The following is a 15,800-nucleotide window of genomic DNA, read 5'->3' on the forward strand; positions in this document are numbered from 1 at the left end:
CTTTGCAGGGGTAAGCAAGATTTATGGAAAGTAATAATTTTATGACACCGCACACATGTGTGATGTGGGTATTTGGGTAGTTCGCTGAGGAAAAAAAAACGTTCTGTGCCCACGGTGCTACTTGCTCTAGCGAAAAAGGAAGAAATTCTCCCGGTACAGGCCTGCATAGGCTTCGCCTTAGCTCGTATGCATTTAGTAAATTAAAAGATTAGAAAAATTGAAGGATCGCTTGGTTTTTGCGTGCGGAAACATCTTTGGTTGCCTCTTCCTGGCTGTTGGCTGCTAGCTGCTGGGTGCTGGAGTACCATTTACTTAGGGCTCTTGACAAAATGCTTACCCGAACGTCGGATTTATGCAAATATCTACATTAGCATGATAAATTTGCTCAATAGTAACGAAAAATATTAATGTGCAAACAGGATGTATCCCTTCTGCGGGTGAACAGCCGGACTATTGAAATAGGACGAAGCCGGCCCGGGAAAGGAGAAAGCTTTTGCACAGTATTTGTAGAATCTCTATGATTCCTTTCAGTATTCAGTAGTAGGTATTGCTATTCGAAAATGTAAAAGCCAATCTGCAATTATTAACGATCAATTTTAAGGTCTTCATTTTTTAAGCTGGTCTCTATTTTTATACAAGCTGGTTGCTGGGAATTCTTTGGCAATTAAAGAAGACCGTGCGATGCTAATCAACTGAGTGAGGGCTATTGCGACATACAGTAGGATTTCGAATTTGGCAACCAATGCGTGTCGCGTATGTTGTCAAAATCGGAACCGTGCCAAAATCGTGACCCTTTTTTGATATGAAAAAATTGAATGTAAATGCGTTAGAAATTGACTAAATATTATTAATCAATGATTGCATGCAACCATTGTATGTTTTAAAATTACGCGAAGAGCTATTTGTTCGGTGCAAGCAACCTGTGGTAAGACGTAGTCCTACGGCAATAAAATATATTTGTTCTATAACCGCAATTTTTTTTCATAAGCACACTGAGGGCATCATTTTTTCGTCATTTAAAGCATGTATGCGAAAACCAACTGATGTTAAAACATTTTTTTGGAAGTAAAATATTTTGTGTTACCAAAAACGGATACTTTTGTTGCCAAAATCGAGGAATGCCAAAATCTAACCATGCCAAATTCGAAATCCCACTGTATAAACTAACTTTTTCTGTCAAAAGTTGATGAAATTGATCGCGAAGACGGCACAACATACCACACTGCGGGCGTTACAAAGGGTTTATTATGTGGAAAGCTCGGTGAATCTATAATTTCTCGAAATGAACTTTTCAATCAACTTCTTCCAAAATTGTGCGATTTAAGCAGATTAAAGCGATTAAAGCAAAAGCAATTAAAGGCCTCGAGCACAATTTTTCGACCAGCGGGAATCCGGAAATTCTGTTTTTTTACTCTATTAATAATTTTTCAGTTCGTCAAAATGTTCATTTTTACCGCGTGCTTTATTTGTGGCATGCGAATCAGTCTTCGTTTAAACGAGTGGACGTGATATGAGCTGTGATGGCGACGACAATCGAAGGAAAAAAATAATCAGCTGCTGCTACTGCTTACTAGTTAAATTTTGTTTTTCTGTCCATTATTGGTTATCTGGTTATCTGATACAGCAAAAAATCCGTGCCTCCCCGACGGGGAATTGAACCCCGGTCTCCCGCGTGACAGGCGGGGATACTGACCACTATACTATCGAGGACTGTGATTAAATGCCACATAAATTAACATAACATAAATTGGATAATTTATTCAATTATTCTTTAAGTTTCTAGATTAATTTGTGAATTGTAATCTTGAATCCATTAATTCATTTTTTTTAATTCCAAATGTTTTCCAGATTTTGATTCTGTAGACTTTTTCACTTTTACTTCTTTTAGGCACAAATTAAATGGCATAGATGTTTAATCAATTGTTCTTGAAATAAGTTTATATAAGTCATATAAGTTTTTAGCTATTCCAATAATATTTTTTGTGTCTGCGAATGAATAGGTAGATCTATTTATTTTATTTTACTGGAAGCACTTTCATTTTGCAAAACTGTGATTGTATTCAGATTGTGATTGTTCGCGGCCAGTGAGAATGCATCTAAGTTTAAGTTTGTTGATAACAATCCGAGACCGGATTTGGAGAGTCGAATAACATATGGCATTTTCGTAGCTATGTCTGTGAGATATTAAAATTTGTAGTTTGGTGGTTTCAATAAAATTGATTCGACAAATTAATGATTGATTAATATATACATATTAATCAATGACCTCTCCGGGCAGCTTCTCCATCAAGCGCGGTGGATCCTGTTTTTATTTGACCAGTCGACTTTCCAGGTGGTGTAGTGGTTATCACATCCGCCTAACACGCGGAAGGCCCCCGGTTCGATCCCGGGCGGAAACATGAGACAAACTTTTTTAATATTTCATTTTATTTTATTTATGAATGTACTTCAATCTCTCTCACTCACCCACCCTATCTCAATTTGTCATTAACTCTCAATCTCTCTCACTCCCTCACTCACTCTCAATCTCCCTCTCTTACTTACTCACTCACTCACTCACACACAGAATTTAATGATTGACCTTAATTTTTTCTGTGATTAATTTACGTGGTTTATTTGAATTTCGTAATAAATCTTATTTGAAAAAATAACTGGATAGAGCGTTTGACGTTGGGTCCCTCTATTGTCCCTCAAAGTAAAACAGATTTCACCACACAGTCGTCCGGCATCCTTGCGGCGTGACTGGTCCATCGTAGTCTCCCGACTTTCGCCGGATGCACAATGACAATCCCCTCAAGGAGTGCTTGCAGCTTAAGGGTTCATACGCCTACACCATTCTCCGCGTTCTACAGAGCTGCACCGCCCAGCCGAGATTCGAATATACGACGACTGGCTTGTCAGGCCAGCATCGCATCCCGAAGCTAGCTGAGTGGGCAAGTCGTATTGACCCTATTAAATTATTTAGAAAATTTTCGGGAAAGATTTTGGTATGTCCGTTCAAAATCAGCAATGTTTAATTTTTCAATGAAGTAGCGAGGACGAAGTTCATGATTTGTTTGAAGCTACAGAAATTCCGAACAGAACTTTATTGTTTTCTTATTTTCTGATCGTTCTGATAATGGATTTCAAGATACCGTCAAAAGAAATGGTGGTTAACTGTGAACTGCGTTGTTCATTTGCCAAAATTGAATCCACTTCTGACACAAAATGATTTTTTTTGCATATAAAGCAGCTAACGACACTCTGTTTTGGATGCTGCCATCAATTATTGAAACATTGTTTTAACTGTTAGATGTACTAGAAATTATCGTTCACTGTATTTTTTTTATTGTTTGCTTCAAATTTAGATTCGAACAGTCAAAGAACCATCAAATGCTTTCAGTTTTCTCTGTGATGGTTAGGAGTGATTTACGTGAAATCAGAAAATAAAGCAAAGCAAGTGGGATGCACAAATTAATTCTAAAAGCGGATATACTACTGAAAAGAATGCGTCAAACAAACAATTTTATAATTTTGACGTCGTTTTTAATGCAATATTCTCTTCGAATAAATCTCATTTATTTTTTTTGGACTAAATTCTGGGAGCGTTATTCTGAAGATTCGCGTCGAGCGGCAAATTGGCTAGAGCCGGCACTTATTTAGGTATTGAACGTACCGACTATACCGATAGACCGATTCGTACCACAGGGGTTAAATAACCCCTTCTTTGAAAAACGAATGATGATTAAAAAAGCAATTGCTATTATCTATATATATAAATGAATTTCTGTCTATAGGTATCTTATATACTCGAAAACTACTGAACCGATCGGCGTGAAAATTTGTATGCAGGGGTTTTTACGACACAATTATTTTCTGTAGTGGTTTGCAACCCATCCCCTCTCTTGAAGGGGGTGCTCCCATACAAATGAAACACAAATTTTCTCATAACTCTAGAACTAATCAAGCAAATGAAACCAAATTTGGCATGCGGGGGTTTTTGGAAGATGGTGGTTTGAGATCCCTTACCTATCTGGAGCAGTGGCGACTCGTGGTGGTTTAGCTTACCTGTTCAACCAGCGAAAAATACAAATTAATACGCAGCTTTTTTTATTATCGAAATTCTATATTTTATTCATAAAACAAACATTAGGTGTATGCACGTAGCGCTTGCTATGTTGCGTAAACGGTGTATTTCGTGTATATGCTGCCGCAATTCGCAAAGCAGTTCCGGTTTCTATGGAAGCGGCAGAGTAGCGGCAGTATAAATACGCAATACTCCGTATACGCAACATAACAAGCGCTACGGGAATACCCCTATTATTTAAATAACAACGGAATACGGCGGTTTACTTTACCAGCAAACCCGTCTCTGAATTTTAACTACGAACCTAAGACTTTCCGTTCAATTTACCTATTGAACCAAATTCAAGAATAACCACCACAAGCAATATGCGTAAGTTGTTCAATGCTAAAGATGAACGAGTTAATGAGAAAATTTTGCGAATAATGCATGCCATCCCCTTCGTACCAATACATTGTTCCTGGTGCTAATCTCTAAAGTAACGTTCAAGCGTCGTATTGAACGTTTTGCTCATTAGCTGCGTGACTAGATAAAATGGAATCAAAGCGCAGGCCATAGGGATATGTGGTAGTAAGTTGTTCAATGCTGAAGATGAACGAGTAATGAGACAATAATGCGCCCGCGCTTTCGAGTAAAAGCTGTTTCACATTCTCTTTTTATCTCCTTCGTACCCAGAATCAACACCAGGAATAATGTGTTGGTATATGCTTGTGCATTGAGATCAAAGCAACGTTCAAACGTCGTGTTGAACGGTTTGCTCAGCAGCTTCGTAAACTAAACTAATAATTTACCGAATTATTCGTATTGCATGTGCGTCGGTTCAAACGAAATCATGAACTAGTGATGAAAAAAAATTTTGTCGGGTTGAATTTTGTTGCCTGTCCTATGAACAGGTTGAACATGCGGACGAGTCGCCACTGATCTGGAGGAGGGGTTCTTATTCAAATAAAATAGAAATTTTTGCATAACTCAAAAACTAATCGGACTCGAGAAATTTTAGACCTCCTCCATAAAACATTAGTCAGTAACAATACCATCAAAAACTACCTATAGCCACACTAGACGGCCGCAGGTCACAAGTGTTGCCGACGACTCGCAGTCGAAAACGTCGGCCAGCGCGGGGGGCAACCTCCCGCAGAAATCACCTCTGTCAAGGGTATTTTTTTTCCTAGGTCGACTAACCTCTATTGCTTTCCTTCAGTTGGGTCCTAACGAGCGACAGTTAGTAAGGAGGGGATCACAATGCTACTTTCCGCGAAAAGTTTTTCCTTGAAATGGTACTTGACGCACAAAGAATTTTACCGAAAAGTTCTTTTGCGAAATGATCTTCCGCAAAACACTATACACTCAAGTCGCTTCCCAGCTAGCACCAACTCGTATACCAATGTACAAAAATTATCGTAAATATCTCCTAACAAATTCGAAATCGTAACTAAAACTGGATAAAGTGGGACCAAGCTGATTTTCTATCGTATATAATGATAATAACTGACATACATACGATTTTCAGCACAAAGTCGTATAGTAGTACGGGGCGACTCGCGCTTAATCAGATATTATCGTATATAAATACTTATATAGTCGTAGCGCCCAAAATTATTCGTGATCACGTATATCGCCTCCTAAATAGTACGGATATGCCAATTTTGCGCATCAAATACGATTTAGTAGCATGTATATCCGTAGGTAATGCGGATTTTTATCTTTTTTATACATATGAAAATGCTAGCTGGGTTTTTACGCGAAGGATACGTTCCGCGTAAATCAAAATCGCGTAAAAAACCGCTTAAATTCCATAATTCGCGTAGAAAAACCACGTAAATTTGGAAATTCGCGTAAAAATATTCACGTAAAAAACAAACCGCGTCAAAAGCGACTTCAGTAGATTACGCGTTATGTATTTTCTCTTAAAAAATTAGGTAGAAGTAGCTTAGAGTGTATTGTTTATAGTGTATTTTTATCGCTGTCAGTTTTTCGAAAATTGGACATCGGAAAACAACTTGGAATCGTGCAGTCAATGGTGAGTCGTGAGTGGTGTAATTAAACTTTACTACGGAATTCTGAGCATCGAACGGAAGGACAACCCAAGCAACAATATGAGTTTATTGTACTCTTATGGCGGTTTTCATGACCAATTTTGGCCTTAAATGCAATCATAAGAATGTAATAAAACTCAAATTGTTACTTGGGAAACGCGGTCAGAATGGGTATTCTATTACTGTACAGAATCACAAACGTGTCGAAAGTTGAATCTGTCCAAGTCTTTCGTTCATAGAGCCAAAGACCAAGAGGGATTGCATGCGTACAAAGCGCAAAAGTCACGGGCCCGGAAACTGACACCCAGATGCTGACGAAGCCTCATTGTCTCATCATGGATGATGAGACTTACGTCAAGGCGGACTTTCGGCAGTTTCCAGTGCTACTGTTCTTCACAGCCCAGCACAAGTTTGATGTTCCGGAGGAAGTAAGGATGCAGAAACTTCCATAGTTTGCCAAGAAATACATCGTGTGGCAAACGGAGTGCACCGTTCCTGACTACCGGGACTGTAAACGGACAGATCTACCTCAAAGAGCGTCTACGGAAGCGTCTGCTTCCTCTGTTGAAGCAACAGATCTTCTGAGCCGATCTATTTTCGTACCACTATTTAAACGATGTCCTGGAGTGGTACGAAGTCAACGGGGTCACTTTCGTATTCAAGGACATTAACCCTCCGAACGCACCGGAACTATGGTCAATCGAAAAATACTTGGCTATTATGAAACAGTCACTGTGGAAGCATCCCAAGGAGGTCAAATCTGAGGAAGACATGAAGTAAAAGTGGGTTTCCATACAGAAGAAGTTGCAGCCAGATGTTGTACAGATCCTTATGAATGGAGTTAAGTGTAAGATGCGAGCATACGGTTATGGTATTGAAGTTTAATGAAATAAATATCCCAAAAGCTTTCTAATGGTTATATTTTATTGTCTGAAAGTTTGAAAAAGATCGGTCGACTAGGTAATTTTCTACAGCGTTTTTTTCCGTGATTCAATTTTATGTGGGACACCCTTTAAAAGAAGTACAAGCGGTTGGTACACAAAAGCTCTGAGTAAGGTTAGGCACTCATCTAGTGTATTTAAAAAAAATCATTGGGGCCGCTGGTATGGTTTGATGAGGAACTACCAGAGGACCGGTTGGAAGGTTTCATATGCCCGATCTACAAGATTCAAATTTGGATTTCTATTTCTTGTCACAGGAAGCAACTAAAATTATTTAACTAGAAATTGAGATGGACTAACTGAATATATTCAATTTGTTAAAACATCCAGTTTTCAAAAATTGCAGAATTTCGATGGCGCGTTGATTTTATTCACCTTTCATATCAGTACGATAAAATTTAATGCGCATATGCTGCAAATTAATGGAGATTGCTGAAAATCTATTAATTATTCTGTGATGTGATAAGACTACTTAAGCTAATAACTTGATTCTTAAGAAGGTTATAAAAACCTTTTAAAGAGTGGGTCGCTTGATCGAAAGGCAGTTTTATACCGGTCATCAGATAGTTTTAGTGGAGCTTATGGTCATAAAGCTCATGGAGCTCATGGTCATGAAAACCACTAGAGGTACGTATTAAAACTTAGAATTGTTACGTGTGGCGACATGTTTTAATAATGTTAGCAAAAAAGCAAAGCGGCTCATAGTGACTTCAAACGTGGCCGTTTTCGGAACGCGTAGCCAGTTAAAGTCTCGTAGTTCGCACAAAACTCGCCATCAACAAGACATTGGATTTTCCAGTGGCACACTACATGATCGCTGAAGGCGAAGGTGTAAAATCCTGCGGTCAAAACTTGCCACAAGTTAATGATTTTACATGAAAAGTTTGCTCTAAAAGCTGAACATTTTTAGTCAAGAATATTATTCAAAGTTTGTTACCAGTTTTTATCTGTTAATAAAACTATGCTGTTAGGCTAAACTATTTTTTTCTTCCAGATTGAAAATCGTTTCTCTCCTCACCAGTAACATTCTCACGAAAATCACGTGCAATCCTGCTAAAACACTAAAACCAGAAAACTAATCCCCACTTGAAGGATCTCTCCGGGGGACGTACGTTCGTTCGTTCGTTCATTCGTCCGTTAGCCTGGCAGAAACCGGAACAAACCGCAGTACAGGCACAAGCATCGGTCAGTCGAAACTCCCGCTCGTAAAAATTAGTACCGGAAAATCCTCTCCGATCCCTTAAAATAGAATTGTATGTGACACACTCACGTTCGGCCGTCCATCACTCGGCGAGGATAGGCGTCCCGGCCTTTTTTGTTGCTACGCCGGATTTTGTCCGGGTTCTAAACTATCCTGCAAACCACCACCAGTAGCAGAAGCAGCACGAAACGAAGCAAGTGTATCCACAGGGCGTCCCCATTAGCAGGGAGAGAAAGTGGACAAGATAAAAGCCATTATTAAAAATTTTATTGCTTACTATTTACATGTGCGGAATCTCGTATTTTTGCCCGTTGGGACGTGCTGCTGCAGACGTCAGTGGAGTGAACTGACCCGGACCGGAACGAAACGGGGCGTCAACGTGGATCCATGTGCCTGGCCAGGCCCTGCCTGGCGGGGAAACGGTGTTCATCGGGATATCGAGAATAGGAATTCTTGTACACTTTTTTTTACGACCGAAAATACGTTGTTAATGGATGTGCGATAATCTTTAAATCAGAATGGACTGGGAATTGTCGGAACCGGATCTGTGTTTGTTCTTGTTCGTGAAAGGAGAAAATGCTGTTAAACACCATGTAGGGTATAGGCGTACGGATAATGGAATTTTTCCCCGATGATATACGGGCGAGTGGCGGCCATCAGTTTCGCAGTGGGCATGGTTGAAGTGGGCTGCCAAATTCGTAGTGAAAGTAGTGAAACCTTCCAGGATATGTTCACAGCTTCGTCACTGCTTGTCGTTGGTTTCTGATGAAGTTGTCCGCAGCCCAGTGAAACGCCACCTATGTGGTCGGTCGGTCAGTGACCGCAATATTTCAACACAAATGTTCATAAACTACCCGTGAAAAATCTCATCGGGAACGGTGCTCGGACCGTGAATCCCTTATCAGCGCTCCGATCCCTATTTCGTTTCCCCGGGTGTCTGCCATCATTCGACAGCCGCTGTCACGTCACATATTCGGCTGATAACAACGAAATGTTATGGTCATTGGTTGTCGTTAATGTCATCGAGGATGAGTTACGAGCGACAGTTATGGATTTTACATCTTCGACCGGCAGCACCTCAATCTATGGATTCCGGAGAAAAAAGTCTAGGGGAGGAAGACCATCCGAACCGAACCACAGGAAAGGAACCACACTCTGCGTTCAATTTCGACTAGACAATCGAATTGTTCACCGTGGCCACGTGGCAGACGCACACACCAGGCACTTCAAATCTCACCTCATCTAGCACTCAATACCTAGGATCCGTTGAACAGATTTTCCTTTTTTTAAAGAAACGAGCGGCGACTGTTTCGTTCCATTAATCACAACAAATGCAATTAATTTTTGTCCATGAATAGCGAAAATGATGCAAAACACTTGCATCCCAGGAGGGCGAACCGGGATGCGGCTGCTGTTGCTGCAGTCGCTGATGCGGCCGAGGGGAGGTGCACAAATCATAAAAGCATATTAACAAACATCAGCCAAACATAAACAGTTTACCCAGAAAAATATGGGATTCTTTTTTTTTGCGCCGCATTTCGTTGTCGGTGTCGGTGGGTGATGGGAAATGCGGGAACTTTGCACATTCGCGCTGCTACCGGAGCATTGCGCCGGGTGTACCGTCGTAAATAAAATGTTCAATTGCAGCCTCGTTCAAGCGAGCCTACCGTTTTGCGCTGTAGAGAGCAGGAACTGAAGTACCTTCCCACATTTTTTCCCATACATCGTGCAGTCACACGACGACTCGACTGTTGGCGCCGCGGATGAGCGCGAACGTTCAAAAAATCTTTTCTCCCTGTTTTATATTCAATACAAACGGAACGGAACAGCAACAACGTGAGAAGGGGGCACTAGCACCTATAGCACTGCGTTTTAGCTCGGCCAGGATTCGTTTTGATTCGCATGATTTTTTCCGGCAAATTCATGCATTACTGCAAAAGTGGTAATCACAGTTTTACCTCACTCGATTTACTCTCAATTGCCGTGATTTATGGAAAACAATCGACGAATCCGATTCAAATGGGGTATTTGTGGAAAGTTAGAGATTTATGATTTGAATGCCGGGGAAAAATGAAATTTCATTTCGCTTGTGATGTGAAATTTAAAAAGTTGGTTTCTAAACTCTGGAATTCTTCCAGAACTTATTGGGAGAACAACTAATTTTAGAGCGGGCGTAGTTTACTAAGATACAAATGAGTTCGCAGGAAAACCCCGATATATAACTTTTCAGAGATTCTAAATTATTTCTTCTATAGTTTTTGCCAAAATCCAACATTCAGAATAGAACATGTTTTGAACAATCACTTGCTAATTCATGCTGAGCGATTAATCTCAGATGGAAACTATTGCTTTCAACAGGAGTCTGCTCCTTCTCATTAATCCAAAGGAACACAAGGGCGGTGTCGTCTGAATTTACCTCATTTCATATTATGACATGAATGACCTGCTACAGCGCCGGATCTCATAGTCTTGAGTAACTTTACATGCTCAGTTCAAGGGGAAATGCAAAAGGTACAACTATTTTCAAACTCCAAAATTGAAAACCAAAAAGCAGTGAGAGCGAAGAACACAAAGATGACAAAGATAATAAAGAAAGCAACAGAGGAATAAATTACGACAGCTGGAAAGTCAAAAAATTGAAAATTTGAGAAGACAGGAAATGTGAAAAATGAAAGACGATAAAATGATGAGACAAAAATCCTGAATTGAAAAGCCGAGCCGTACAAAAGTCGAAAACACAAGAAAACAAAAGAACGAACGATCGAATAGTCGAAAAATCTTACTTTACTTCCAAAGTAAGGTTTAATACAAAGTCCGAAATCCAAAATTAAAAATCTTAAATTTAAACTTCAAAAATCAAAATGCAAAATTTCAAACCCAAAATCCAAAATCTGAAATCCAAAATCCAACCACTAAAAATCTCAAGATCAAAATCCAAAATTTCACATCTGAAATCCCAAATCTATAATCTGAACTCTAAAATTAAAAGTCAAATGGGTAAAGAAAGCAAGCAGCGTAGGGAAGATAAAGAAGGTAACAGAGTTACAGTCGAAAATTCGTTAAAACAAAATAAAGAAGCGAAAAAAAGACGAAGCGACCGAAAGGAAAGCTGAAAAAGTAGTTAAAATAACAAAAATTGTAACAAAAACTGCTTTGGGTGATCACAAATATATAAAATTATGTTATAATTGGATCCAGTTTATATCAAGATTTGCTACAAAAACCAACATTACTTACTTACTTAGGTGGCTTGCCGTCCTAAGACAAAGCCTGTTGAACAAAATTTCTCCATGTAACTCGGTTGAGGGCTACCGCTCTCCAATTCCTCGGACACCGAGTACTCTCCGCCAGATCTCGCTCCACCTGGTCTAACCATCTTGCTCGCTGCGCTCCTGGTCGTCTTGTTCCTACCGGATTTGAGGCGAACACCATCTTTGCAGGGTAGTTGTCCGGCATTCTTGCAACATGCCCTGCCCATCGCATCCGTCCAGCTTTAGCCACCTTCTGGATACTGGGTTCGCCATAGAGCTGTGCGAGTTCATGGTTCATCCTCCGCCTCCATACTCCGTTCTCCTGTACGCCGCCGAAGATCGTTCTTAGCACTCGTCGTTCGAAAACTCCGAGCACTCGCAGGTCCTCCTCGAGCACTGTCCATGTTTCATGCCCGTAGAGAACAACCGGTCTAATAAGCGTCTTGTACAGGGTGCACTTTGTACGGGGACTTAGTCTGCTCGACCGCAATTGCTTGTGGAGCCCATAGTAAGCACGACTTCCGCTGATAATACGCCTCCGAATCTCACGGCTGGTATCATTGTCCGCCGTTACCAGTGAGCCAAGGTAGACAAATTCATCGACTACCTCAAACTCATCGCCGTCGATCAATATACTACTGCCCAAGCGGTGTCGTTCGGCCTCGGTTCCGCTGGCCAGCATGTACTTTGTTTTAGACGTATTTACCTTTAACCCAATCTTTTCTGCTTCGCGCTTTAGTCTGGTGTACTGTTCAGCCACCGCCACAGATGTTCTGCCAATAATATCCATGTCATCGGCAAAGCAGACGAATTGACTAGATTTGTTGAATATCGTGCCCCGCGTGTTGATATCCGCTCGGTTCATAACACCTTGTAGCGCTATGTTGAACAGCAGGCATGAAAGACCATCACCTTGACGAAGCCCTCTGTGTGATTCGAATGAACTTGACAATCCATCCGAAATCCGAACACAGCACTGCGTACCATCCAGCGTAGATTTAATCAGTTTGATGAGCTTCCTGGGGAAGCTGTTCTCGTCCATGATTTTCCATAGCTCTTTCCGGTCGATGGTATCATATGCGGCTTTGAAGTCAACGAATAAATGATGCGTGGGAACTCTGTATTCACGGCCCTTTTGGAGGATTTGCCGCAGTGTAAATATTTGATGTGTTGTAGACTGACCTTCGACGAAGTCGGCTTGATAAGTTCCCACAAATCTTTTCGCAATTGGTGATAGCCGGCGGAAAATGATTTGGGACAGCACTTTATAAGCGGCATTGAGAACGGTGATCGCTCGATAGTTCTCACAGTCCAACTTGTGGCCCTTTTTGTAGATCGGGCAGATAACCCCATCTTTCCACTCCTCCGGTAGCTGTTCCGTATCCCAAATTCTAACAATTAGTCGGTGTAGACAAACGGCCAGCTTTTCTGGTCCCATTTTAATAAGCTCCGCTCCGATGCCATCTTTTCCAGCTGACTTGTTGTTCTTTAGCTGCATGATGGCCTCCTTAACTTCGCCTATCGTTGGGGCTGGCACCTCTTCCCCGTTTGCTGCACCGTCGAAATCGCTTTCCCCGCCGCCATGGTTTTCCGCCTGGGCGCCATTCAGGTGTTCGTCGAAGTGCTGCTTCCACCTATCCGTCACCTCACGATCGTCCGTCAGAATACTGCCAGTTTTATCCCGACACATTTCGGCTCGCGGCACAAAGCCTTTGCGGGATCCGTTCAGTTTCTGGTAGAACTTCCGCGTTTCCTGAGAACGATGCAGCCGCTCCAACTCCGCATATTCCTGCTCTTCCAGGTTGCGCTTTTTCTCCCGAAAGATTTGGTTTCGCTGCATCTTCTTCTGTTTGTGTCTTTCCACGTTCTGACGTGTGGCACTGCGCATCTTGGCCGCCCGCGCAGCGTTCTCCTCATCCATCACCCTCCTACATTCATCGTCAAACCAATCGTTCCGCTGATTCCGGGCCACATGCCCGATGGAGCTCTCCGCTACACTGCTGATGGCTGTTTTGATAGTGTTCCAACAGTCCTCGAGAGGGGCTTCGTCCAGCTCGTCCTCTTCCGGCAGTGCAGCTTCGAGTGAATGCGCGTAGTTTGCGGCGACGTCTGGCTGCTTCAGCCGCGCGAGATCTAACCGAGGCTGGCGTCGGTACCGAATGTTGTTCACAACGGAGAGTCTTGGGCGCATCTTAACCATCACTAGGTAGTGGTCCGAGTCAACGTTAGCGCTTCGATAGGATCTGACGTCGATAATGTCTGAGAAGTGCCGACTGTCGATCAAAACGTGGTCTATATATGTTTCTGTCTAATTTGGTGACCTCCAGGTGTACTTATGGTGGATTCTGTGCTGGAAAAAGGTACTACGTACGGCCATATTCTTGGAGGCGGCAAAGTCGATAAGTCTTAGGCCCATTTCATTGGTTCGCTGGTGTGCACTGAACCTTCCAATCACCGGTTTGTATTCCTCCTCCTGGCCGACCTGAGCATTGAAATCCCCGATGACGATCTTGATATCATGTTTTGGGCAGCGGTCGTATTCACTCTCCAACTGCGCGTAGAATTCATCCTTGTCGTCATCGGTACTTCTGAGGTGAGGGCTGTGCACGTTGATGATGCTTATGTTGAAGAATCGGCCCTTGATTCTCAACCTGCACATTCGAGGATTGATTGGCCACCACCCAATCACCCGTTTCCGCATCTCGCCCATCACTATGAAAGCTGTACCCAGCTCGTGTGTGTTGCCGCAGCTCTGGTAGATGGTATGTCCATCTCTGAACGTACGTACCGTTGAGCTCTTCCAGCACACCTCCTGTAGCGCTACGACGTCGAACTTGCGGCTCTTCAATACGTCGGAGAGCACTCGAGTGCTCCCTTGGAAGTTGAGAGATCGGCAGTTCCACGTCCCGAGTTTCCAATCCATAGTCCTTTTTCGTCGCGTGGGTCTATTCCGATTGTTCCAGTAAGAATATATTTGTTCTTCGTTCCATGCTTTAATATTTTTCGTGGTGACGGCTTGCAAAGCCTGCTACACCAACCCCCTGTTTCGCCGGAGGGCCAACGAAGCTCGAAAGAGCCCTCCTTTCCTGTCAGCATACGACCTTGGCTTCCACCGGGGTTAGTTACCCGATCTCCACCAAAGTTGCTCGTATCCCGGCTGGTACCACGAGGCGGTAGGAATAGGAGTTGCTGAATAAGAGGCTATGAACCACTGTAGGGTCTATTTTATGCCTACACGTGCACAAGGCACCGACGGTACGCATTATTCAGCCGTTTACCAGCCACAAAAACCAACATTATGTCCTGCTTTACAACTAAAATGTAACAAATCGTGTTATAAGTAGCAGAATGACATATAATCTTATGTCGAATTTGTTTATTCAATCCGGATTGGAACTGGATGAACTTTTTGTGTTCATTTGCTCCTATCTGACAGATAAAATTCATCCAGTTTCAACCCGGATTGAATAAACAAATTCGACATTAGTAAAGCCTTTTCCGTGTCGTAAGCTTCTCTATCACACTTATAACAAACGATGATAGAAATATCAACTGGAGCTACAATGCTGTAATATTCTTGTTAGAATTATGCTTGCTTGCTCGATAGAATCGGTTGGACCATTGCGCTAGTTGCGTAATTGTCCTGTACTCTAGCAACAGGCTGCGATATCTGTCGATAAAGAAGGATCAACTCTTAGAAAGATGTTTAAGTTCAAAGATTTGCTTTTTTCAAAGGTCGAAAAACTGAGGCAGATCAGTTGAACTGTTGAAGAGTCGAAGGATTGGATAGCACTACACTCAAACAAAAAAGAAGTCGGAAAGTTCGTAAGCGAAAATGTTTAAAAGTCGTAAATCTAATAAAATCCAATCTCATACTAACGCAGCTAATTCTTGAAAGTATCCTGGAAAATGACGATTACTGGAATTCTTATCAAACGCCAGGCCAACTGCGCAGCATGTACCGCAGGAGGAATTCCAAGGTATCAAGAGGAACCAGAAATTAGGTCAAATTTCATTAAACTCCTTGAAATTAAGGGAAAAGCAGAAATCGTGGATCTCCCGTATCAAACGCTTTCCATATAGATAATGATTTATTTACAGTCTTGTGGGAGTATTTTTTGCTAATAAAGGTTAAATGATACTCCGAACCCTCGGGGATGAATTAATGGCATTTAGACCAGAAGCTAGGCTGCAATTGGCCAAAAGGATACAGCGCCTTATTTTGCTCTTTGAAAATGGATTAATCTACAGAAAATATTAGTTTAAATAATATAACACTTGAAAATAAATGTTGGGCGCTTTTCCTAG

General features: G+C 41.8%; 2 non-coding genes across 2 annotated transcripts; one reads left to right on the forward strand and one right to left on the reverse strand.

Moving 5' to 3' along the window:
* Positions 1 to 1,638: 1,638 nt before the first annotated feature.
* Trnad-guc (transfer RNA aspartic acid (anticodon GUC)) lies at positions 1,639 to 1,710 on the reverse strand. Its single transcript has one exon. It is a non-coding gene; the product is annotated as a tRNA-Asp (tRNA).
* Positions 1,711 to 2,331: 621 nt separating this feature from the next.
* Trnav-aac (transfer RNA valine (anticodon AAC)) lies at positions 2,332 to 2,399 on the forward strand. Its single transcript has one exon. It is a non-coding gene; the product is annotated as a tRNA-Val (tRNA).
* Positions 2,400 to 15,800: the final 13,401 nt, after the last annotated feature.

The sequence above is a fragment of the Sabethes cyaneus genome, chromosome 1 (genome assembly GCF_943734655.1).
Source record: "Sabethes cyaneus chromosome 1, idSabCyanKW18_F2, whole genome shotgun sequence".
In the NCBI taxonomy this organism is placed as follows: Eukaryota; Metazoa; Arthropoda; class Insecta; order Diptera; family Culicidae; genus Sabethes; species Sabethes cyaneus.